This window comes from Geospiza fortis, unplaced genomic scaffold (assembly GCF_000277835.1).
Source record: "Geospiza fortis unplaced genomic scaffold, GeoFor_1.0 scaffold29, whole genome shotgun sequence".
Taxonomy (NCBI): Eukaryota; Metazoa; Chordata; class Aves; order Passeriformes; family Thraupidae; genus Geospiza; species Geospiza fortis.
The window spans coordinates 1,297,133-1,321,414 of NW_005054349.1; the positions used below are offsets into that span (position 1 = coordinate 1,297,133).

The window sequence follows — 24,282 nt, forward strand, 5'->3', positions numbered from 1 at the left end:
TGAGCATTGAAACTCCCTGCTACTAAAAACAAACCATTTCCAGCCCAAATAATGCAATTTTAGATTAATGAAAGGGATGGACCAACAGGGAATGAGCACTCCCTTCTCAAGAGCAGTGGAATTTGTGCTTTGAGAGAATCACAGCTCTGAGGCTGAAGTGTTTTACAAACCTGAAAGGTTTCCAGCTACAACAGGCACAATATCCACGATGGCCAATGATAAGACTTCCAAAGCCCTAAGTAGTCACACCTCTGAAAAGTGGCTACTTTTGGTGTTTGCTGCTAAAACTGATGAAGAGGGATGAGAAAAACTATGGGGTGTGAAGAGGATTTATGCAGCTTTCTCTAAGCAAAACTCAGCCAATTCCCTTGTCTGTAAGTAGTCATTTTTGCTAGATCTAGCCAGGTTTTACCTCCAAGTGTCAATTTGATGAAGCCAGTCTGAAAATGGTTTTTATCAGCTTCATAATAGAATTTCTAGTCAGGGGCAGAAAGGTGTACACACATTTTCACTTACTAGAGATGAGCCTGAAACACTGAATTTCAGATTTTGTGTCCCTTTACTCCAGGCCAGCACCATCATTCTGAGTTTTCTGTTCTCCCATGAGTGTCTCAGACTCCCAGCTGGTCTGGAGGTGTCTCAGCCTTTCCTGGCCACTTTCCCAAGTGCCTCCCAGTGCCCCAGGGGCAAAGCAGGGCTTGTTCTCCTCCTGGGAGATGGGAGAGAGCAGATCCAGAAGGAGCCCCCAAACTCCTGCACCCGTGCCTGAGGACCCTTCACTCCTGCCATTGCAGTGCTGATACTCTTCCCCTTTTTACAGGTAGAAAAACAGGTGTGGGAAGACATTTGCATGGCCCTTGATTAAAAAAAAATAAATAAATAAAATTTCTCTGCCTCAATTTCCACCTTAGAATCTAAATGTGATGCTCAAACACACTACACATGCCCCAAGTACTTCAAATGCAGATCCTGCCTATCAGGGGTGCTACCAACGCTGAAATTTCAGGAGACAGACAGTTTAGTTTTAGCTCAGATTATTTGTTTGTTTCCCATCTCCTGTTTTAAAGTCTGGCAACCTGACCTTTTTTTTTTTTTAATAATTAATTTATTCTGTTGCTATGGTGACAGCTCATGGGGTCAATCAGCAGCAGAAGAGGAAGGAACACCTTCCTGTAAGCAACTGCAGAAAGGAATATTCTGTAGGTGCAACAATTAAGAAATGGGATTCGTTTTGAGGAAATTAATGCATACCCTCACAGTAAGAAGTCCAAATGATGTTTAACTCCCTAGATCATTTATTTCTGTCACCAGAGTGCACGTGGCTAAGGAAATGCAATCACCTGAACCAAGCATTTGGATGCAGGTTCTCCCCCAGCCCTGGTAGAGGAGACTGCAGTGGCGGAGATGGGACAGAACAGATGAAATTTTAAATTTAATTGCTTCTTCTCCACTTCCATCCCATTTTGGTAGGTGTGTAGTGGTGGAATGCCTGGAACTTCAATAAAAGAGTGGGATGGGTGCTAAACTGAGCAAGCTGTGAACACCAAGAAGTCTTTCCATGAATTTAATGGCCCCATTCATGAAGAGCTGCAGAGCAAGCCTGGATTGGAAACCCCATTTCCCCCAGCAATGGCCAGGCCAGCAAGAGCAGAGCTTTGATTTGAAGATTATATTGTCATGGGGCAGGCTGAAATCCCTTCTTCCTGCCCAGCACTTCATTCCACTGCCCTCCCCTTCTCACTCCATTATTTTAGATCAGGAGAAGCCACAGCACCATTGAACTCAGCCAACAGCTCTCAACCCTTCAGCAGATTCTCTCCTCTGGATCACTTCCTTTTAGTACTCACCATTAAATGAAATCTAGCAAAATATTGAATAAAAGTTGAATACTTCTTTTTTTTGTATTTTGAGACCCAAGTTTTCCACTTCTCTCATGACCTTAAGTTCCATGTATTTTTCCTTATATTTAAATATTTTACCATGCTTATTCTTGCAGATATCCTGAAGAAATAATCTATTGTTTGCACTATTCTTTATGCTCACCCACTAATAATTTTCTTTTGCTTTATTAATTCAATTTAATTAAATTAAGTCACAATATCATTACTGCTAACAATTCCTGAAACATTTCAAATTTCTCTGTTAAATGATTCCCCATATATTACATGGATACTTAAAATACTGAAAATCTTAGTGCATTTTAATATTCCCTCAATATCAGCTGCTTCACAATCAAACTTTTGTTTCTGTCTTTATTCCTAATGTGTCTGTTCAGATAATATTGTTATCACTAGTTCCTACATGCTCCTTTAGTTATGAGACTTGTCTCTTTTACAGGATTAGCTCTCAAATAGCCATGGATTGTTCCACAAATTCTCTCACTAAGGAATGCAGTATTGTCATCCAAAAACATATCTGAAATAATATAGTTATCACAATCAAAATCTCCAGAATAAAATTCCCCCACCATCAAAGTTCTGGCTCTCTTGCAGATTTTTTTGTTCTAAATCAGCAATGCATTTTGCTATCTGCTTTCCCTAACTGCCCTCCAGGGTTCTAATAACTGGATTGCTTTATTGTTCTTATCTATGAAAGCCTTCTGATGCATCAGCCAAAATAGAGACTGATTTCACTGCAACTGCCCCACACCAGCACCAAAACATTCCTCTGCTTCTTCCCTGTTCATCCCACAACGAATTTCATGGCTTTCAATGTTAAACTTTTAGTGATTTTTCTTCCTAGAGAAGCTCTGATTTCTGTTTAGCAGACTGCATTTGGTATGGCCCTTTAGACAAAACAAGGTGATTTTTCTCTTCTTCTCTTCACTTTTCATTAATTCTCATAGGTTAAACATTAAGGTTGAGCTGTATCTTTATTTTTCCCTCACGTCTAGCCTAGAACTGTGTGCTACATAACTCACATCAGCCAGCTGTGTCCCCCTGGGTGGCTGTGACCAGCAGAGCCACCGATGCCCCATCCCACAGGAATCCAAATCCCTCCAACCCTGAGCCGGCAGGGTCACATCCATCCTTCATCCTCATCCTCCCCAGGGAAGGACTCCAGGCACAGACTGGGATGAGGATGAGGATGAAGGCACTGCCAGGGACCCTGTGGAAACTGCAGCTGTTGGAGAGGAGGGAATGAAAGGGCCACAACTGCTCCGAGATGCTCTTAGGAAAATTAATCTGCAAACACCAGAGGTTTATGTCCAAAATGGAGGCAGAGGAGTCCTTGCTGGCTTTATTTGAATAAAGGGAGAGGCCATGGGGCATTCCCCTGGGATCTCTGAAATTTTTGGAGGATGCAGAGCCAAACCCCACTGAAATATCATCCCACGCACTTCGGTTTGCTCCTGCAACGTGCTTCAGCTGAAGGGAGACAAGAACTTGTGCACCCAAGCACGTTTATTTTTAAAGGGATGTCTGAGGGGTGGCAGGGTTTGGGCTCGGGTTCTTTCTGAAAAGCAGCTGAGCTGCAAAATCCAAGACCAAAATCGTGAAGATGAATATCCAGAGAGCACAAAACCGTGTGACAGTGGGAGAAGCCAAGCAAGGACAGACGAGAGAATTTTCTATTGACTCCCAGTATGAAGAATCAACTTTTTCACCTTATCTGCTGTGAAATTAATCAGATTTTCACATTATGGTAGTACAAACAGCTACCACCTGTGTAATTTCCTGAGCTCACTGGGTTTTCTTTTGTCTGGCACCTTCTGTGCTGCCCAGTGTCATTCCAGTTTTGTTCATAGGCTTTGACAGTGTGAGTACATTTTCTCTCCAGAGCAGACAGCCCCCAGCTGTAGCTTTCCACATTGTGAATCTGACACCACACAAATCAAGATGTGCCTTAAACTTGTCCTTGAAGTGCTTCACTTCCCTCCTGACCCCTCAGCTATTCACTACAGTTTTATACCAGACAAAAAGAGGGGGATTTCTAGCTCCTTCCCAGTGTGTACAACCCACAAATAAACCAAAATAGATGAATCTACAGGAGAACCACTACAATAATATTTAATCACACCCTCGGAATTCTGCTGTCAAAATCTTTTCCCACAAATATTCAGGTATATAAGGAGAGTAAACACAGAAATACCTGAGATCTTGATGCAATAACTAGATATTCTTCAAAATTTTCCAACTGCATAGAGAAGCAGCAACTAAAGAGGATTTTGTAGAAAGTTATTTCTGTGTGAAGTTCATTGATTCTCATTCTGGATACTTTTATTTCAGCAGGCAGTAGTTTTGGGGTAGTTTTCCTATTGATCATCATCTGACACAGCAGGCTGCTGAGGGAGAAGTTAAACTGACTCCAACTAATGAGCAGCAAAACTGCCCAGCACAGGTCCAGCAGTGGGCAATGCCTAAATGTTGTGCTTAAAAGTTTACAAAGATCCAATCAGACTCATCAGCCAGGCAGTATGCCATCAGATTGATAAAGAGAGAGAATTTCACCCAGTGTTGAGATGCATACCTGCTACATGAATTAATTGTGGAGACCGGAAAATAAATAATAAGAATTGTGCACAGGATCCTCGTTTTTACTTGATATACTTCTTTCCACCCATAGTAAATGCAATACCTTTCTTCTTTAGACAAAATGAACAATGTCCTGTATTAAATTAACTATTTGAGAGCAATTGAAGGCACTGATGACTGCGTACATGTACTTTCAATCTATGCGAAATTGTTTCTAAATTGAAACTTATTTCCCCTTTTCTGGTATTTTTCCCCCCTCGTTCTTCACCATTTCATCTGTTTGTCAAATGTGTTTTGGATCTTACCATTTCCTTCCTTTCCAACGAAAATGTAATTAATTCCTGCAGGGCTCAATTAAGATTTTGAGTGCAAACCACGCTGCAGAGTGAGACAAGGAGGGCTGGAGCAGTGCCCAGCCCGTGGGGATCAGCAGGGCCACTGCCCCACCTCTGAGACCAGAAACAGAGAGGAGAGGCTGCTCCAAAAGCTGTCTCCATCCTCCACAAAGCACCTGGGGCAATTCTTTGGGTACCTGAACACGATTTAAGCGCTCTTGTGGTGCCCCTGGGCCTTTGGGGAGCTCAGTGCTGCCTCGGGGTGCCCTGTGACCCCAGGAATCTGCCCTGGGATGAGCAAATGTGCCTGGAACATTCTCAGCATCAGCACAGCCAGGGCTTGGCTTGGCTCTGTCCCTCGTGGCACCCGAGCCCAGCCGGCTGTGCTGCCCAGGGAGTGTGGCAAGGCACAAATGTCCTCTGGGGCGCCTGGTACCCGCCTGAGGCATTGAATCCTCAGGAGAGCAGCACAGCTTCCCTTCCAACAGCATCCTCTGGAGTCCCCCCCTGCCCGGGCAGCTTCCTATTCTGCCTTCTCACAGATGAGGTAATTTTAAAGATATTTATCCAGAAACACTGGGAGGCTCCTGACACCAGGCCAGAGAGCACCACATTTGCTAATTTGCTTTTTCCTGTTGCATAGTAACGAAGTTTACAGAAATCTGTCAAAATACAGAGCTAAGTAAATATGACTTTAAATATTAAAACATTAATATCACACAGATGAATATTTTGAGACTTTATAGCATCACAATATTGGCAGAGACAAGGACCATCTTCTGAGAACCAGCTAATTAGCAAAAAAGAACATGATTCGAAGTTGTCCTAAGAAAGTGTTTTTCCTGTAGATTTTAAGGAAAACAATGTTGTCAAAGAAAGCTTGGGCTTCTCAAGAGCTTGGGAAGAGTCAAATAAGTGCAGTAGAAGATGGAAAGACAAAAATGCAACTTTCTGAAAGCTGGGGAAAAGCCTGAATAGACAAGTCTAATCAAAGGAGATAAAATCTTACAGACCAGAGTAGAAATATTTGAGAACTAGATCCAAGATGAAATCCTCAGGCTACATGGGCTCCCATATGATCTGGGTAAGAAAGAGCTGGTTAATTTTCTTGAAAATTGGATTGCAAAAGCTTAACAGCTTGCAGTTGAAGATGACCCACTTTGCGTTGAAAAGGCAGACAAAAACCTTTAAAATGATAAAAGAAGGGGGAAAAAGAGAAAGAAATCCTGAGTAGGAGGCAGGAGGATGCTTGGCCTCTCAGATCAGAGATAGAGGGAAGGATCCTCCTCAAGGCAGCCCATAAGGACAGTTACCTTATCTAATACACTTCATATTTCCTTTTATTTCCCTTTATTTCTTGTTCTGTCTCACAACAGTGAAGATTCAAAGCAGCCCTGCTAAGGAAGTGAGGGGCCATTTCCACTTGTGTCTCACACAAAGAAGGTTTCCCATCTGTTCCCCAGACAAGACTGGGAGGTGCAGGACATGCAGTCCTGCGCAGAAAATGCACACCTGCCTCAGCATCTCCTGGGCTCCCAAAGACATCCAGAGCTCTGCAGAGCTCTGCATGGTATTCAGGAGACTTCATAACTGACTTTTAAATCTCTTGTAGAAAAATACCTCATTGACTAAAAACTCCCCAGTCTGCTCCAGGTTTGGCTCTTCACCATGAATATCAAATAAGAAGCAACAAACATTACATTTAGAAACGGGTGGTGACCACAAGTGTCCTGATTTTTACAAACCTGCACCTGTTCAGCAGCTCTGAAGACAAAGCTGAGATATTTAGTGACCCAAATGAAAACTGAAACAAGCAAATCAGTCTGACCTTGCTTTCATCACACAGCAATCAGCAGCCAACTTTCGTCTTCTTTTTTCCCTTCCAAATTCCATGCTAGTCCTCCCAAATCACAGAAACCTCCCAAACCCACAACCTTTCAACAGCTTTTTCAAAGTTCTGCATTCAACACCTGCTGGAATGGAGCAAAGGAGCCTTTGAGACTGTGCCATGCTGGTCTGAAGAGCCATACAAATCTCTTATTATTGCCTGAATTTCTGCTGCTATTAGAGAGACAGAAAGATAGAACTGTAACTTTTTATAGATAACTCTGGGAATTTCACACTCCAAGGGTTTTCCTCATATCAATTTTCTAATTCGTTTCCACTTAGATAAATGAACACGGGATTATGCAGCACCTCATAGCTGAACAGCTGCCTCTAAATTTTAATTAAAAACATTCCAAACATTATGAGTTTTCAAACTTTCCAAACCCAATTTTTTTTTTGTGTTTCTGCCTGTAGTTTGTTGATCTGCTCTAGGTGCCATTCTCAATTGTTATTTGTGGATAATTTCCCCCCCCGTCCCCCATTATTCCATTTCTTCAGAGATGGATTGACACTGTCAATTTAAATCACTATTTAGCCCATGTGTTCTGTTTTAAGATATATAATTGACCTACAGATGGAACAGTCAATGCCCAGATTTCTTTGATAGTCCTATAGAAATATACAGTCTGATTTACCACACGGAGATTTTTATTTAAATGAAACATGTTGTTTCTCACTGTGAATGTAATGAAGGGAAAAAGAGAAGATAATTCAGCTTGAATACATAATTAGAGAGCTACTTCAATGAATTTTGCAAAGATTCTCAGACTTCTTTTAGGCTCTTTTTTGTTTCTTTTTAAAATACTTTTAAAGATTTTTGAAATGGTTAGTTGGAGAACATTGGCCTGCATTGAAAAATAAAAAGTGGAATGCATAATCCAAGGAACACAGCATTTGTGATAACTATTTGAATTTTTGTTTTTAGACTGTCAAATCAAGTGTGTTTTAAAGTAGTCTCTTGTGAGTGTATGTAATGAAATAAATTCTATTTCAGCAGGTAATTTTTCAGGTGATTTGCTTGCCGCAAAACAAAATGCTCAGCTAAAAGGATAATAGAAAATCTAACTTGCTATTTTCATTTTTTAAGAAATGAGTATTGTTATGGTTAGAAACAAGTGATTTCTTTGTTGGTAACTGAAAAAACGAGGTAGTGCCATGTTTCTTTTGCTCAGACAATGCTGCATCAGGAACCCCTTGCAACATCACTTAACTGTGTGACTGCCAGGGTTAGGATTTGAGCCTGGTCTTTCCTTTACCTTCCAGACTGATATTCCCACTCCACAACATGCAAGAAGCCCAACTCCATCTACAGTGTGATACAGAGAAAGAATAAAGTAACTTTTAAACTGAGCAGAACTCCTCAGATGCCTCAGTGCTTGGAAGTGCCACATACCCTTGGGCATAAATTTTTAATCCAGTTCACCAAGATCTCACCACTCTTCACATCTACTTTTCATGCTGTGATATTTTATTTCCTAAACGTTTGACAGAGTTACTTCCTGGATAAAGTTTGGGTCAGAATTACAGGATATCACATCTTTTTGTCTCTACCTCAATTTCTACTCAGATGGATTTGTATTCTGCAGCACCAACACCTTCACAGTCGTTCCTGAACTCCCCTAGCAAAGCTGCTCTTCCTCCTAAACCCCCTGCATGAAATGTACTTTCAGTTCACTCACTTAGAGCAAGTTCCTCCACTGCTAATTAAGCCACCTCTCTCTCTTGGAAATGATAATTTTGTCCTTTCCATGTTGTTATAGGACACGAAACAACACCAGTGCACATACTGTTGCTTTTAAGGCGAAGAAAAAGGGAAGTTTATTTTCTGACTCTAACATTTATAGATTTCCAAAAGTGACAGCAGATTGGAAGGTGACAGTGCCACCTCTCCAATGACACTGGACAAACCAACAGTCCATCAAATTTCTCTTCTTCCATAAAAGAATGCAAAACAATAAGTTATTTACAGAAAGCGTGTGAGAAAGTTTGCTACGAGACTGTAAACATCAAAAAGCTTAAAAAAATCTTAAATCAAAACAACATTTCCACGGAAACACAAAGCAATTTTGGGCTGCACAGGCCCAGAAGAGCTGTGAGTGGTCACAGCAGGACTGCAGCCCCAGGGGGACACCAAGACCATCCCAGGATGGATCAGGAGGTTTGGGGCAGATGTTGGCCCTGCTGCCTGTCCCCATCCCAGGATGGATCAGGAGGTTTGGGGCAGATTTTGGCCCTGCTGCCTGTCCCCATCCCTGACTGGGGCTGTGCTGCTGGGAAGCAGCTGAGGCAGTTCCAGAGCAGAGCAGAGCAGCAGCTGCTCTCCTGGCTGCTTTGCTGTGTTATCACCCAGCGCACAGAGAGCTCCTGGAGCCACAGCTGGAGGCACTCCTGGCTGCCCTGTGCCACTGCCTCCTGCCCACCTCCTCACCCCAACATCAGCATCCATCCTCCCTCTCCCTGGGTTTGCTTCCAGCCAAGCCTGGAGCACCTCAGGCACTCCTGAAGCGCACAATATAGGCACTAAAAACCCCCAAGCAACAATGCAGCACGGAAAACCAGCACAGAACGGAAAAAGCAACAAAACCCCAAAGCAAAGGCCTGGGGCTCTGAGCAGGCAGCAGCAGCACAGTGAGCACTGCTGGCACTCTGCAGCTCTCACGCTGCCCTGGGTCACTGCTCCCTTCCTGGCACTGCTCTAAGGACTCTGAGCTCTGTCACTGGACACAAAATGTAAACAGCACTGAATACACGTGAGCATCACCAGCTACCCAAAAGGAAACTTTTGAAAAATGCAAAGGTTTTGGGGTTTTTTAAACAAACTTCTGCTTAAGCTCTAAGACTGACGTGACAAACATCAGCAAACCAGAGTCATCCATTGTCCTACAGCACACAGGACAAACAAGAATGTGAAAACTGCAAGTACCACACTGTCAGAAAGGAGAAAAATCTGCAGAGAATTTAAAACCTTCTTTTCTCAAGAAAATAAAATCACATTGCCGTTTCACAAGAAGAATCCGGAGGCTTCTAAGCAATGGAGCAATCAGCAAAATTTGAATCCAAATCAGCAAAATAAGATCATAAAGATAAATTTATATCCTTTAAGTCTTACCTTGCCTTCCTAGATCTTGATTATGAAGCTCCATCAGTGCCCTTTATACCTGCACGGGAAGAGAAGAGAGAGCTATGCTTAGTACACAAAAACTATTGCAAGTGATAAATAAGAGCTGTCAGCAGGACTTTAATTTCAATTTAGCAGTTAAACATTTCAATTCTCTATCAGCAACACAACTAAAATTTAACTCTGATGGGAAAAATTATTTTTCTAACTTTATGGCATAGAAGAAAAATGTGTTAACTCATTCTGGTGTCATAAAACTTCTGCTGTTATAGCAATTTGGGATTTCATATCTTTTCAAGATTTCAAAGCTGTTTTTTCCCAAACAGAAAGGGATGACTCTTGTGCCTTTTGGAAACAACGTATCTGAGATTTTACTTCAAATCAGAAAATGGTGTTTGTTAGGACAATGCAGAAAATATCAAGGCAAAGCAGCCCAACAGAGTACTTTCTGTCCTGTGCACTCATTTGTGTCCAGGCAAAAGGAACTCAGTTCCCATCAGGACAAGAGGAACCAACTTCAAACAAATATTATTTTTAGGCACAATTTGCATCCACTTTGCAAACTGAAGAATCCACTCTACATCACAGAGTCAATATATTAAGATACAAAATCAAGCACAATGAATAATTATCTTACTAGAAAACATGGCTAAGCCAATCAGCACCATCAAATTGTAACAATTCCCAGATCTCCCAATTTCCAGATCTCTGGGAAGCTTTCTCCTTTGCCTACAAACATTCCACTGCTGCACCAACGATAAACACAAACTTCTGCAATTTCTATTAATGCTGCTCAATTAAAATCCATTTGAAAACATCCATCTATCAATTCAGCAGATTAGTCAAGCAAAAACATTTTTAAAAAAAAAGGGGAAGAGAAGTGAAATCCTGAGTTCAATAATTACAGACACAGCTCACTTTATTTTGACCAATCAGCTCTTAATCGTTTAGCCTGGTAAGACCAAAGTCAATTAGTACTTTTTTAATAGACTAATCCTTCTGCTTTTAATTGTCATATCAATAATACTGGCATATCCCTAAAGAAAAGTCAATAGTTATTACATCAACTAATTAAAATCTGACTTAAAAGGTAACTCACTGAGGGTTCTGTTCAGAAATTGCAAGTTCTCAGAACTAAAACAACTCTTCATGGGACAGGTGGGGAGGCTCATTTTCTTCTCTGAACCCACCAAAAATGTGTGCCTCTTCTTACTAGAAAAAGTGACTTTTTGATTGGCATAATGAGAAGAACAGTAAAACAGATGGGTCTCCTGTGAAGTTGCACAAGATTCTCACTGGATAATCTAAAATGCTGACAGATAACAAAGGAGTCCCACACTTGTTATTCACTGCAGATTAAAATTTAAACATTGTCTGAGCGAGCCAAGGATTTAAACCAATTTTCCTAGCATGGAACTATAAAATAAAATAACTTGAGACAGGAAATGACTGTTTGAGGATACAGGTCTACTAATGACTCCAGGAAAAAAACCCTGGGACATTACAAGGATGTTTCCCGCTCTTCTGCTGGTGCTGAATCGGAGAGGCTGTTACAGAGTGCTGCTCTAAGGCAGTCTGGGGAGCTGTGTGCAGCAGCTCCAAGCGTGCTCCCTGCTGCACAGAGCCCTCTGAGCAAGATCAAACATCCCACGTGCCACGCTGGACTCTTTAGAATGATGCTCTCGAACAAGTTGTTTTATGGATTCAAAAAAAAACCCAAATAGAGGATAGGATAGAGTTTGATATTTGAGCCTTAGCCAAAATTGATGCTATTTTTTCCTGTTTTACCAGTAGATTATTTAAAAATAATAATAATAATAATAATAAAAATCTAGGAACTCTAATCTCTGAAACCCTGGGATTTAGGGTTGCACTCAATCTTTACAGTAAAACTGAAAAGCAAAAAATCACTTTGTTTCCAAAGGGAGGGGAGACAAACCAGTCACATAGTATGTCTAAATGAATGTACAATAGAGAAAAAGTGGGAGGGGGAAAAAGCAGCAGCCATTAACAGGAGGAACAATTTTGGAGATGGATGATCAATGATGCTTTTGGAAGCACAGTAGTTTGTGGAGATTAAAGGAAACTCTGAAGAGCCTGAGCTAAATAACCCTGTATTTCAAGCTGAACAGCATGAAAAGCTGAGATCCTTCTCCAACTGCAAGTACACTCCAAAAATATACAATGCTTCTACAGGTCAATTTATAAATAAATTATACGGAGAATTGTACCATGAGCTCATATACAGATTTATTCATGGTACACTCATAGCAAACACACCTCAAGCTGCAATTCCAGCCTGATCAGTATCTAAGGAAACTTCTGCCTAGGATTTACAACGCAGAATTCACCCTGATGAGTTACATAAAGGAGATTCTAAATACACAGGAGAAAAAAGAAATACCATTAAAACACACCTTCAAATACGCGTGTTCTACATGGCATGACTTTATATGCAGTTTAACACAGGTATTTAACAGTAAATACAATTCTATTTTATTTAGAGGAGATAATTTTGGCCTGATAAAACCAACCAGATGACAGTAAAGCAAAACCATTGAGAAGTTGATATGAAAGGAGAAGTAGAAGAACAAAACACATCACAAATGCCAGATTCTTTGTGTTCTACAACAGCACGAAGTGTTAGATCATCTCTAAAGGTGAAGACAAGAGATGTACAAACTAACGAGCTCAAATTTTGGCAAAGAGAACTGCTGGGAATAGAATTTCTCTCTCCCTAGTCCTTCGGCTTCAAGGATATAATTCTCTAACAATTTTAACAGGGTTTTTTTTCTAAATAATGTTGATGGTGTTACAGTTTTCAGTGTATATACATATATGTATGTATAGATATAGATGATATAGATATAGAAATATACATGAATTCACACACGATCTACTGCTAAGTTGGATGTTTTACCACAACAATAAATGGGAAGAGAAGCAACATTTGTGCTGTCTAGGGAAAAAATATCTTCAATGCTGCTCCATACAAAATCCATTTCCTTCCTGCACTCCACCACATTGTTTTCATGGTTAGAAGAGCTAAAAAGCCAGCCTAAAAATATTACATTATTGCAGCCCTGGAACAGATTGCTTTGGGAAGGTGTGAAGTTACTATCATTAGAGATCTTTTAGTATGAGTTTTGCCAGCATCTATTTGTGCTTTGATTCCATCTTGCATAAGGAGAGGGCCCAGGAGCCTCCTGAGGTCCCTCCCTCTCTGCAGCTCCACTTTTCCACTTCGCGCCATGGAATGCAGGAGAGAAGTCAGGGGCAGTGCAATGGGATTTTTATTCATAGCAAATAATACTTATGAAAATAGAATGCAGGAGGCCTATCCATCACCTCTGTGATTTGACTACTAAACCACAACACTTCAAAGCACATAATCTCTTCCCTCATGACCCAGTAATGCGTTCAGGAAAAACTGCAAGAGTCAGAGATTTATTCCACTTCCAAGCATGTAGTTTGTTGTAGGAACCAACCAAAGCACAATATATATTAGAATTAAACCCTGTCCACCTCTTCAGCAACGACTCCAGGAAATTCATATCAAATCTGTCTGCTGCAGTTAGCTTTTGTGACAGAGCCATTACAGAGAAATAAAGTGTCACTGGTGAAAGGAATGTCAAGCTGCTTTGAATTGGCTAAACAACATGTGATGTCCTCAAGGATTAGAGTGCATTCTGACCCTGCCCTGCCAATCTGTTTAGCTTCTGACGCTTCCCCAAATGGGGTCAGAGCAGGGATTTCTCCTGCCCTGCTCAGTGACCCAGAGGAGCCCGTGGCGTTAGCGCGGCAAACACTCGCATGTGGCACGAGGCTTTGGCACCCAGCAAGAGCCTGGGACAGATGTGCTTGCATGGAGCCTCCTCACACTGCTCAATGTGACTGCTCTCAGCCCTTGGTGGCCAGGAAAACCAAATAAACACCCACCAGGGCGGGCTTCACGTGCACACGGCACTTCTTGTGACAAGTCTCCATCAGGAAATGCACAGCTTTTGATATCACAGGAAACGCACACCACGTTCCTGATGTCACAGGAAATGCACACCACGTTCCTGATGTCACAGGAAATGCACACCACGTTCCTGATGTCACAGGAAATGCACACCACGTTCCTGATGTCACAGGAAATGCACACCACGTTCCTGATGTCACAGGAAATGCACACCACGTTCCTGATGTCACAGGAAATGCACACCACGTTCCTGATGTCACAGGAAATGCACACCACGTTCCTGATGTCACAGGAAATGCACACCACGTTCCTGATGTCACAGGAAACGCACACCACGTTCCTGACGTCACAGGAAGTGCACACCACGTTCCTGATGTCACAGAAAACGCACACCACGTTCCTGATGTCACAGGAAACGCACACCACGTTCCTGATATCACAGGAAATGCACACCATGTTCCGGACATCACAGGAAGTGCACACCATGTTCCTGACATCACAGGAAGTGCACACAATATCTCTGACATCACAGGTAATGCACACAACACTCCTGATACCACAGAAACGCACACAATACCACAGAAAGTGTTCCTGATATCACAGGAAATGCACACAACATTTCTGGTATCACAGGAGATGCACACAACGTCTCTGGTATCACCCTGAGACTCGGACAGGGTCATTTTGCACTGATTATGGCATTCCATGGCAATCATCATGGCTTGCTAGGCTAGCAGTGCTCCTGGGGAAACAAAGAGGAGGAGATAAAAATGAAAAACTGTCCAAGCTTGAGAAGAGCATTCCGAGCAAATAGCACACTGAAGCGGTCAGTGGAAGGAAAGAAAAGGACTTTCTTGTGATGTGGCTTAGCAAGCAAACAGCAAGGTACATATTCCAAGTCAATAAACTATTGTTTGGGTTTTCTGTTTTTTGAAAACTCTTTACATTACAAAATTTATATCTCTGAAGACAGGAAAAAAAAAAAGGATGCTAAGCTGAGCAAAAGAGACACAAAGTTTTAAGTTTGCCTGAAGAGTAAATTCAAAGAAACTGGAACAATGTAGGGGCAAAGATGATCTCAATAAAGATGTATTAATGCATTCTTTAAACTTTCAAAACTTGTGGTTTCAATGGGAGTACCAATCTAAAAATATCCAGGGCTGCAGAACCATACATAAACAATGAACAGAAGGAGCTCTGAAAACTGGAAGGTTTTATCAAGATTTTATTTCCCTTTTTTCATAAGATAAATTGGTCTGTGCTCATGACTAACGTTCATAAACACATAGCTTAAACCAAGAGAAACAACACAATCAAACATTCCATTCCTTACCAACAAATGACAATGTTACTGCAACAAAGCACAAAAAAACTCTTCTGGGTGAGAAGAGAGTTCTTCTGGTGTGTTTTAATCTCTAACATTAGCATGGGGGCTGTGGAAATGGGGAAGCAGAGAAGAGGAATGGGGGGAGAGAAGCAATGCAGGGGAACTGGAGGCAGATCAAGGGGTCAAACCTCTCCAGCAGTTCTCTCCCACTGCTGGAACACCTCAAATGAGCAGAAATGGCTCAAAAGGATGCAAAGGGGTTGGGACTAGTCCCCCAAGAAGGTGATTTTGGGGTGTCCACAGCCCTGTCAGAGGGAGCAGTGCCATCCTTGCAGGGTGATGAAGTGGCTGATTCGGTTTTACAGCCAATCGTGGGCGAGCTCTGAGCCCCCAGGGGATGGGAGCACTGCCTGTGCTGGGGCAAGAACTGTAATAATTGTAATTGTGATTGCAGCTGGGACTGCCTGGCCCCCACCCACCAAAGGGCTGCCAAACAAGACCCAGGGAGGGCTCCTCACATGGGAAATGCACAGGTTTGTGCTGCCACAACCAGGGCTCCTCACGTGGGAAACGCACAGGTTCTGCTACCACAGCAAGGGCTCCTCACGTGGGGAAAGGTGAGTGAGCCACTTCAGCAGGGAAAGAAATCCTCAGCATCCATTGCAGCGTTGCCTATTATGCCTCTTTCTAAGAAATAATTGCCTGCTTCTCTTTGTCACTCTTTGTTCTCTTTGTCCTCACTCTTACATTTTCCCTGCCCCTCCCACACCACAAGTGTAATAAAATTGCATTTATTTCCCGATCTACAAAGTTGCTCTTCTGCACGTTCACTGAGCCTCACCATTATTTATCATCCACGAGTCCTTCCCCACCTTTTCTTTTTTTTTTTTTTTTTGCTTAACAGAAAGGTTGACTAGAAAACAAGAATTCACTGTAATGAGAAACAAAGAGCTGGATAGCTTAGAAATGTTTTGCAAAAACATCTTGCAGCCCACACAAGCAGGCTGTAAATCTTGCAGAGAAGGCTCTCACCTGTGTTAGGGCAGACTCATGCTGGTGTCATGCTCTCCCTAGCAAACACACCAGCAATGGAAGAACAGCCCCACTGCCCCGTTTAGCTCACTGCTCACTGACCAAGTCACAATTTTGATGTCTTCATCTGTAAGACGACGAGCTGCAGCTCTGGACCTTCCTAAATATTTCTGTATCCAGCTGTAATGGTTTATTTTTCTTCCAAGAATGAGTACAGTTCTCTCTGAATCTGTGAAAGCTCTTCACATCCAGAGCCTCCTGTGGCAAGGGGTCCCAAAGCTTTTAGTAAAAAAGACCCAACTGAGTCCCTTCTCCAGCTCATTATTTCCAGTGGAGGGCTAAATTCCTGCCCAGGCTATCTGAGCTATCCTCGGTGTGTCTGAGGACTGAAGCTAAGGAGCTCTCATTCTCTTTAGGAAGGATCCCACTTCTTGTGATTACTGACACTTTCCCTAGGGCACAGCATGAGATTTGGTCCAGCGATTAAAGCACTTAACAAGACCTCGAAGAACCTAATCACTGGAATCTTTCCAACAGAAAATATATTTTGCTGAATAATTCACATCCAGGTGCTGGGACAGAGCAATGACCTCGTCCTCATCTTGAAGGAAACTCCACCTTTGAAGTCCATTCCCTTGAGAAGCTACAAGGTGTCCCCAGTGTTGGGGATGCAAAGACACACCTCAGAGAGCAGAAAATTCCTGGACAGTCATTTCCTAATCCTCAGAGCACCCTGAGCAATCACTGCACTGAACCAACACGCCTCTGATATTGTCTACAAGAAAAGAAAATACCTGACAACGTTTATGGGATCAGCAATAGATGTACCAAAGAATGAAAAACCACCACAAACTCCTGGCTGGTTTGGCTCCTTTGAGCCACGGCCAGGCTGCTCACACAATGCCTGAGCTGTCTGCTCAGCAGTTGACCCCTCTTTGAGAAAAGAGTCATCTAATATAATTCAGAGTTTACTGCTTAGGGTCACCATCAAAACAGGGACATCAAAGTCCTGCGCAGGCTGGAGCTTTCAGAGTGGTATCAACAATTGATAAAGGGAGACCTGCAGCCTTTGGGGTCACTCGGTGCAGAACAAATGAGAAAGGCACTCACAATGCTGTCACAGAACCTCTTTGGCTCCATTTTCCTGTTTACTCCAGATACAGGAGTGTTCAGTGTCTACCCATCATTCATTTAGCAATGATGAACAGGAAAATTGAAGTTCACGATGTTGTAGACCAAAATCCACAGTTTTTGTAAAACTAATTTCTTTAGCTCCATAATTCCAGAAAAAAACTATCAGCAAGCACAAATGGCTTTTTAAACAGCAATACTCAGTGAGAGTACACACAAACAAGTCAGCACCTATTACACAGACAGGAGCTCAAACTGGTTGGAGCTTTGACAAAAATCCATCTAGACCTTTTCTTAAAAACAAGCACATCTAAAAAGATCAGAACAGCTTTTAAGCTCAAATGCCAGGTTTTTTGAAAACACGCAACAGAACAAATAATTTTTGGTACGGGGAGAATTAAAAATGACTGAGAGAGATCAGAAATAAAGGAGATTTGTAAACAACCATCTTCCCACTGCATCCTTGCAGGGTTTTCCCTTATTCCCAGGCTTGCTGTCAATCAAGCTGCTCTTTGGGGCTCCCAGAGTTGCAGAATTATCCCATGCTCTGGTGTGTCTCTAGGAGAAATGTTTCATGTTGCTCCAGCCCCTGCTCTGGAGGTTTCCTGCACTGTTTTATTCCTGCCTCAGACTGCACCAAGTGTTCATTTCCTCTTGACTCTGTCCAGGAAAAGGAGCAACCTTGTGCCCCGTGGCTTCATCCCACCCCAGAGCAGACAAGGCAAACAGGGGATGGGTTCCCTCTGCCCAGCCACAGCTTCTCAGGAATGCTGCAGCATGAGCAAAGCAGGCTCTGGCTCTGAGAATTGCACTGTGCATCTCTCCCAGCAGTTGTTCTGCTGCCAGGTTTCTACAGCAAAATAAAGTCACAGGATTACAGGATTTGGTTCTGAAACTCTCTGTTCTAGAAACTGGTGCATCAGTCAGGAGATCTCACATCAGTGAAACAGAAGGCCAGAGAGACTGCGTGCCAAAAGGCAGAACTTCAAAAAAAAAAAGGATAAAAGTTCTGCTTTTTAAGTATCCATAACTATGTAAGTGATCCGTATTTTATGATCAATGGGCTGAGATGATGGGACAGCCAAGGGAGCAGAGACTGGAGGCTGTCACCGGACTGGGTGACACAAGGGGCTCCCTCCTTAAAGGCACCCTGTCCTTGTAACCAGAGCAAGACTTTTGGGTTCACCCCAAATTGCCTCCTTTGGCTCTATTTACTCACAGCAGAGCCAGCAAGTAGTCCACCTCCACTTGTAGGTACCACAAAGCATTTCACACAGACAGAAATTCACTTAGAATCAATCCCCATGCTTTCCTTGGGAAAAATCAAACATTTTTTCAAAGAGTAAGTTTTTTTCCTCAGCATTCAGATGATTTAACTTATTTTGTTTTCACCAAATGATTAGCTAAGATTTTTAAATCTAAATTCTTATTCCATCTATCCCAGCTTCAATAAAATTGAAACTTGTGAGCATATTTTCCAGAAATATCTAGTGGAAGCTATTAGAAGAGGGGCAGATAATATTAGACTTCATTGGCAGGCTACCAGGAAGAAAAAAAAAATTCCAGCCAGAGAATGTTATCATCTCAACCCCTGTGAACAGAACTGGTCTCAAGTCAAATGACCTCCCCAGATGTCCCCTCCTCCCTCTGAAACACTCCATGATTGCATGTGAGAACATCTGCTGATGGAGACCTGGCCTGGCCTCTGAGCTCAGGCTGACAGAGAAAAGCTCCTCACGTCACGTCAGATCCACACTCAGAGCTCAGAACACTGGCAAGCCCTCCTGTCAGAGCTCAGCCTCCCAGGAATGCAGGGGTTTTAACAAAGGATCTCCTCTCTGGGAGTGGATGCTCCATGGGATGCTCAGTGCTGGAGACCCTCTGCCTCCTGCCTCTGTGCAATGTCTGTGCAAACATTTCCCTGGGCTTGTTTTTCAAGTGACATCTTAGAGTGGAGGAGATATTCCCCTGAGTGCATTTTCTTTCTTTACCATCACTCTTTTCTATACAAACAACAGATTGCTTTGCTGCTGCCCTTTAAATGCAGAGAATGAGAATCCCACACTGCAGATGCCTGCTGCTGGGGGAGGGCTGTCCTGCCACAAACCCACTGGGAGGCCCAAAAAGCCCAGCCTCGCTCATGGCCCTCTCCAGAGGATGCAGACCTTGAGTTCTCCTCCTCTGGGGATGGTTCTCAGCCTGATTTACAGGGTTGTTGGAATGCAAGATCATCCTAAACACTCCTAGCCCATCATTTTTCCCTGTACCAATTTTAATCCCAAATGCAGTGATAAAGTTGGATAATTGTCTAAAAGGACTAAGGATTACTGGGGTTGAGCCTCCTGTAGGATTGTACCTTAGCAAAGGTGTTATTTTTTTTTTTTCCTGCATGCTGGTTTGGCATAAACAGTTAATCCCATAAAATAGCAGTGTCATACTGAAAGATTCCATTGTTTCCAGAAGTTTCAGCTATTTCACTGCCAGTATATTTCTGCGAGGGTTCCTCCAAAGCACTGAGCAGGCTGCCGGAGGAGCTACAAATTTGACAGGAAGAGACCCTCCAGGAAGACTTTCAAATCCCCAAAAGGAGGGAACAAGCAGTTTCATTTGGCGATTATTTCCCTCTGGTTCTAAAACTGGTATCTTCCTGCTTCTCATGATGCCTTTCTTCTCCAGGAGTCAATGGCTTAGTCAATTTTCAATTTCAACACCCTTAACAGCCATTGACTTTTTTTAAAAAAACAAAGACTTATTTAAACCCTTAGCTATGATTCCTCCAGCTGCTAAAGCCCTGGTCAGCAGCCTCCACCACAAAAATAGCTTTTCTGCCTCCTCACCCTCTAACCACTGGTGATCACAAGTCTGCCAACCCCGGTATCTCCCTTTGCCTCTCTGTTCTCAGAGAAATGTTGGGTCAGGAAGCTAAAAAATATAAGAATTTTTCTCTTTTTTTTTTTAATATCCTTGGTCGTTGTGTTCCCCTGGGGTTTCAGGGACATTAGCTACGAGCTCTGCTTTCAGTGCAGAGAAAGGGAGAAGGCAAACATCAGAGCTGGATAAAGTGATGGAATAAAAGCCAGTAAAGTGCTTTGATGACAAAGGTTATGCAAGCGTGAAGGAACACTCTGACACTGCTCATCAGTGGGGAGGAAGGGACTTTGAAGCACAATTCAATGGCCAAAAAAAAGCCAGGAACTGACCCAAAGTTTGGGGTTGGGTCCGAGGTGCTCCATGGACAGAACACACAATGGGACCATGAATCTCCTGGGATTATTCTGATGCGAATAAAGGAGCTGATAAAACCCCAGGCCTCCAAAACCACATAATTCTCATGGCCAAACCTCAGCCACAGCTGAACCCTTCTCTGCAGGGCAGGTGGGCTCTGCTGGGCACTTTGGACATTCATAAGCAAGACCAGATGCTGTACTGAAAACCAGAGTAGGAGAGTCAAGACAAAACCAAAAGAATACTGTAAGCATCAAAACAAATTCCAAAAATTGATACCAAGGTATTTTTTTTAAACACTTAAAATTAACCAATTTGTCCTGCTCCAAAGAGAAATGGAGAACACGCAAAATGATGTAAAATAAAATTAGATATCTTATAACCAATATATAATTTTTATATTATTTTTTAAAAGACTGGATAGGAAAGCCCTGTTTCTTGTTAAAACCAAGAATATTCAGGTCTGGTTGTCTGGGATGTGACAGCAGGCCTGTGGGACAGCTGAGCCCTGCTCCTGGGTCACACACCCTCAGCAGCAAGGCTGTCACCAAATCATTTCCCCCATTAATGACCCTGTGAAACAGGAGATGGAAAATATCATATGGAGACCATTAAATCAACCACGATTTGCTTACTTAGCAACACTTCAGCAATTAAAAGTTTGGAATATACGTATGTGCATATAAATAAAAATAATGGGAGAAAAAGGACTTTTAAATCACCCACAAATTTCAGTCTCTCCTCCTGTTTTCCACAACCTGATTTATAAATCTAACATTTAAATTTCAGGCAACTTTCTACAAAAACGAAAAAGAACATGGAAAAGAAAGGAAAAAAAAGGCAAGGCAACCAAGCAGAGGTCATTAAAGCAATTTTTGTTTCCTACATTTTTATTTTCCTTTAACTTCATGGTTGCAGTCAATTTTTCTGTCATACAGAGGCCATGTTTCTAGAAATAATGGACTCTCTCAAGAAAAATTGCCTTTATTCTTAAAATTCCATAAAAATCAAATGCAAATTATATCAAGTTCTCTTCCAAATTATGCCTTGAAATAATTTTGATGTATTTTAATAAATTTTTAAGTAATGTTTACTTCTGAAATGTAGCAATGGCTCATGACATTTCTTTGATCTATACTGAATTTTATCTATTTTTATTGTACTATAGAATACACCTGGTTCATATATTGACATCTTTTGATGTACTGAAGTCTTCATATAATTTTTGTTGCACATCATATTTTTTAAAAAAGTGTGTAAAAAACCCATATAGGGAATATTTATACACTGCACGCAGCAGATCACAAGTAAATTCAGTCAGTTTTTCATGAATAATAGAGAGCAGAATTCTGGCTGAAAACAACTGCATGCACCTAAAACCAGCAGTGCTCAGAGCACTGACCTGGGCTCTGCCCCAGCAGGGACAGGCTGGGTGTAAATCCTCACGTGGGGATCATTGCATGGCTTCCACAACCATGGGATGGGTTGGAAAGGAGCCTAAAGTCCACCCAGTGCCAGCCCTGCCATGACAGGGACACTTCCACTGTCCCAGGGTGTCCCAATGTCCAGCCTGGCCTTGGGCACTGCCAGGGATCCAGGGGCAGCCACAGCTGCTCTGGGCACCTGTGCCAGGGCCTGCCCACCCTCACAGGGAACAATTCCTAATTCCCAATATCCCATCCATCCCTACTCTCTGGCAGTTTGAAGCCACAGGACGTCAAAGTTTTGCATGCAAACAAGACACAACACACATTTGCTCCCTCTCTTTTTGTCCAGTGGTGCTTCCATTTCTCCTCTCCAAGAGAGCAAACCCTGAGTGGCACCAGGAGGGCTCAGAGCACAGGAGGGACAGAGAAGCTTTGTGCAGGCAGGGCTGGTGCCTGTGCTCTGGCTGTGACACTCACAGCAGGTAAATCCTGCCCAAAGCCCAGCAGCACTGACCGCTCCTCCAAACCACCACCCCACACCATCACCATCCCTCAGCATCCAGCTGAGCTGCCTGTCTCTCAAAGGAAATGTCTGCTGCAAAGCTTTGTGCTGGCAATGAAAAACCATTCTGGGGTCACCCTGAACTCTGGTCAGCCTGGGGTTAGCAGGGGATGCACCCTGGGCAGCTGCAACCACCTCAGAAACAAAACAACTTCTGCTCTGGGCTGGGCTTGGAGGAATTACCAAGGAGTGGCACTGGAAACACCCAGGGCACTGCTGGGGATGTGGGGTATCAATGTCAGAGCAGCCCAAGGGCAGAGAGCAGCTGTGAGGGTTCCAAGAGAGAAGGAACCAGCACCAACACATCCCACAAAGGCTGGGCACAGCAGGATGTGTCCCCTCACATGGGGCACAGCAGGGTGGCATGGGGAGGAAGGGGCACTGCCAGCCTCCAGCACAGCATGAGCATGGAGCCACTGGGAGAACACACCCCTTGGAAGGGAAGAGTGGAGAAAAGAGCAACACAGAGCTGTTAATAGGTCATTAAGCACTTATAGAAAATTCTATATACCATACATCATATTTGCAAGTCTTAAAAGAACACAATGAAGTTCCACAGGTTTTATAATCACCTCTGTGACCTGATCTTGTTACCATCTTATCACAAAAGTTCCATACCTTCTCGGTGCTTTCTCGTGGGCAGCTCCTCAGAGCACTAACTCCTTCTTCACAAAGCAGCCAACTGACTCCAGTTCCCTTCTCACCACCACCCACTCTTTTATTGCATCTTCTTCTCATTGGTTACACCTGTGGCCTGTTAAAGTCAGGCCTGTTTCCAATCTTTCATAATTGGCCCAGCTGCAACTCCTTAGGGGTGAGATTACTTTCTGCACTATCTTTATTTTCTTATATTCTATCCCCCTACATGATCTTATTTTCAGTTGTATTACCAAAATCTGCTGCACCTTCTCCCCCCATTTTTTGGTTAAACAATTAGTTACCATGGAAACCAGTACATTTCTGCTATGGACACCAAGGTGTGATCCCGACATTAATGTGAAATGTCTCCTCTTCCTGTAGATGGGGACAGTGGTGACCATGGATGGGCTTCATGTGAGAGACAGCTTCACACTCTTTGTGCCAACAAAGAATATTGCATTTGGACAGTGTTGCAGTGCTGTGCAAACAACAGAATAAGAAAAGAACTTATTGAACTCATTTGAATGGAAATAGGCTTAGATTATATACTGAGCAAGTACTTCATGTTCCTCAACTTACAGCTGCTTTAGCAGACTCATCACTTTCCAAAAGGGAATCATGATCACATCCACAAAGGAGGAACCAAATATCCCCCGGACCTCAAATCACAACGAGGCAAGTGGGTTTTTAAAATTTCAATTATTTTGCTGAAATTTCACCTGGCTGGTGAAAAGGGGTTTCCTGTCATTTTGGGAATCCTGTATCACCTCAAGATAAGCAGCTACCAGTTGTAAGCAGGAAATCAGAGCTGGTTCAGAGCTCCTCTCAGCCCAGGGTGGAGATGGGGATGGGGAGCAGCAGCTCGCACCCCTGCATCCCCCAGGTGCTCCCTGCACACCAAGGCTCGGGGCTGGAGTGGCACTGTGCAGCCCTGCCCCTCATTAGAGCACAGCTCCCTGTCATCCAACTCCCATTGCATGTGCATATCCAGCCAGAGGCACCTCAATGAGATCATTTATTGCCGCGATTATTTTGACGTGAAAAGGAACGTCAGTGTCTGAGGCTGTGACTGAAAACTGACACGGCTCCAAGGCTGCAAATACCACCCTGTGTTTTCAGAATTGGAACTGCATAAATACAGTACTCCATCGACTTTTTTT

General features: G+C 42.9%; 1 long non-coding RNA gene across 1 annotated transcript in view; it reads right to left on the reverse strand.

Moving 5' to 3' along the window:
* LOC115948129 overlaps positions 1–24,282 on the reverse strand; it is a 254,660-nt gene that overhangs the window by 173,750 nt on the left and 56,628 nt on the right. Inside the window, exon 2 of the long non-coding RNA XR_004081974.1 lies at positions 9,807–9,855. This is a non-coding gene — a long non-coding RNA (uncharacterized LOC115948129). The remainder of the gene's footprint in view (positions 1–9,806; positions 9,856–24,282) is intronic.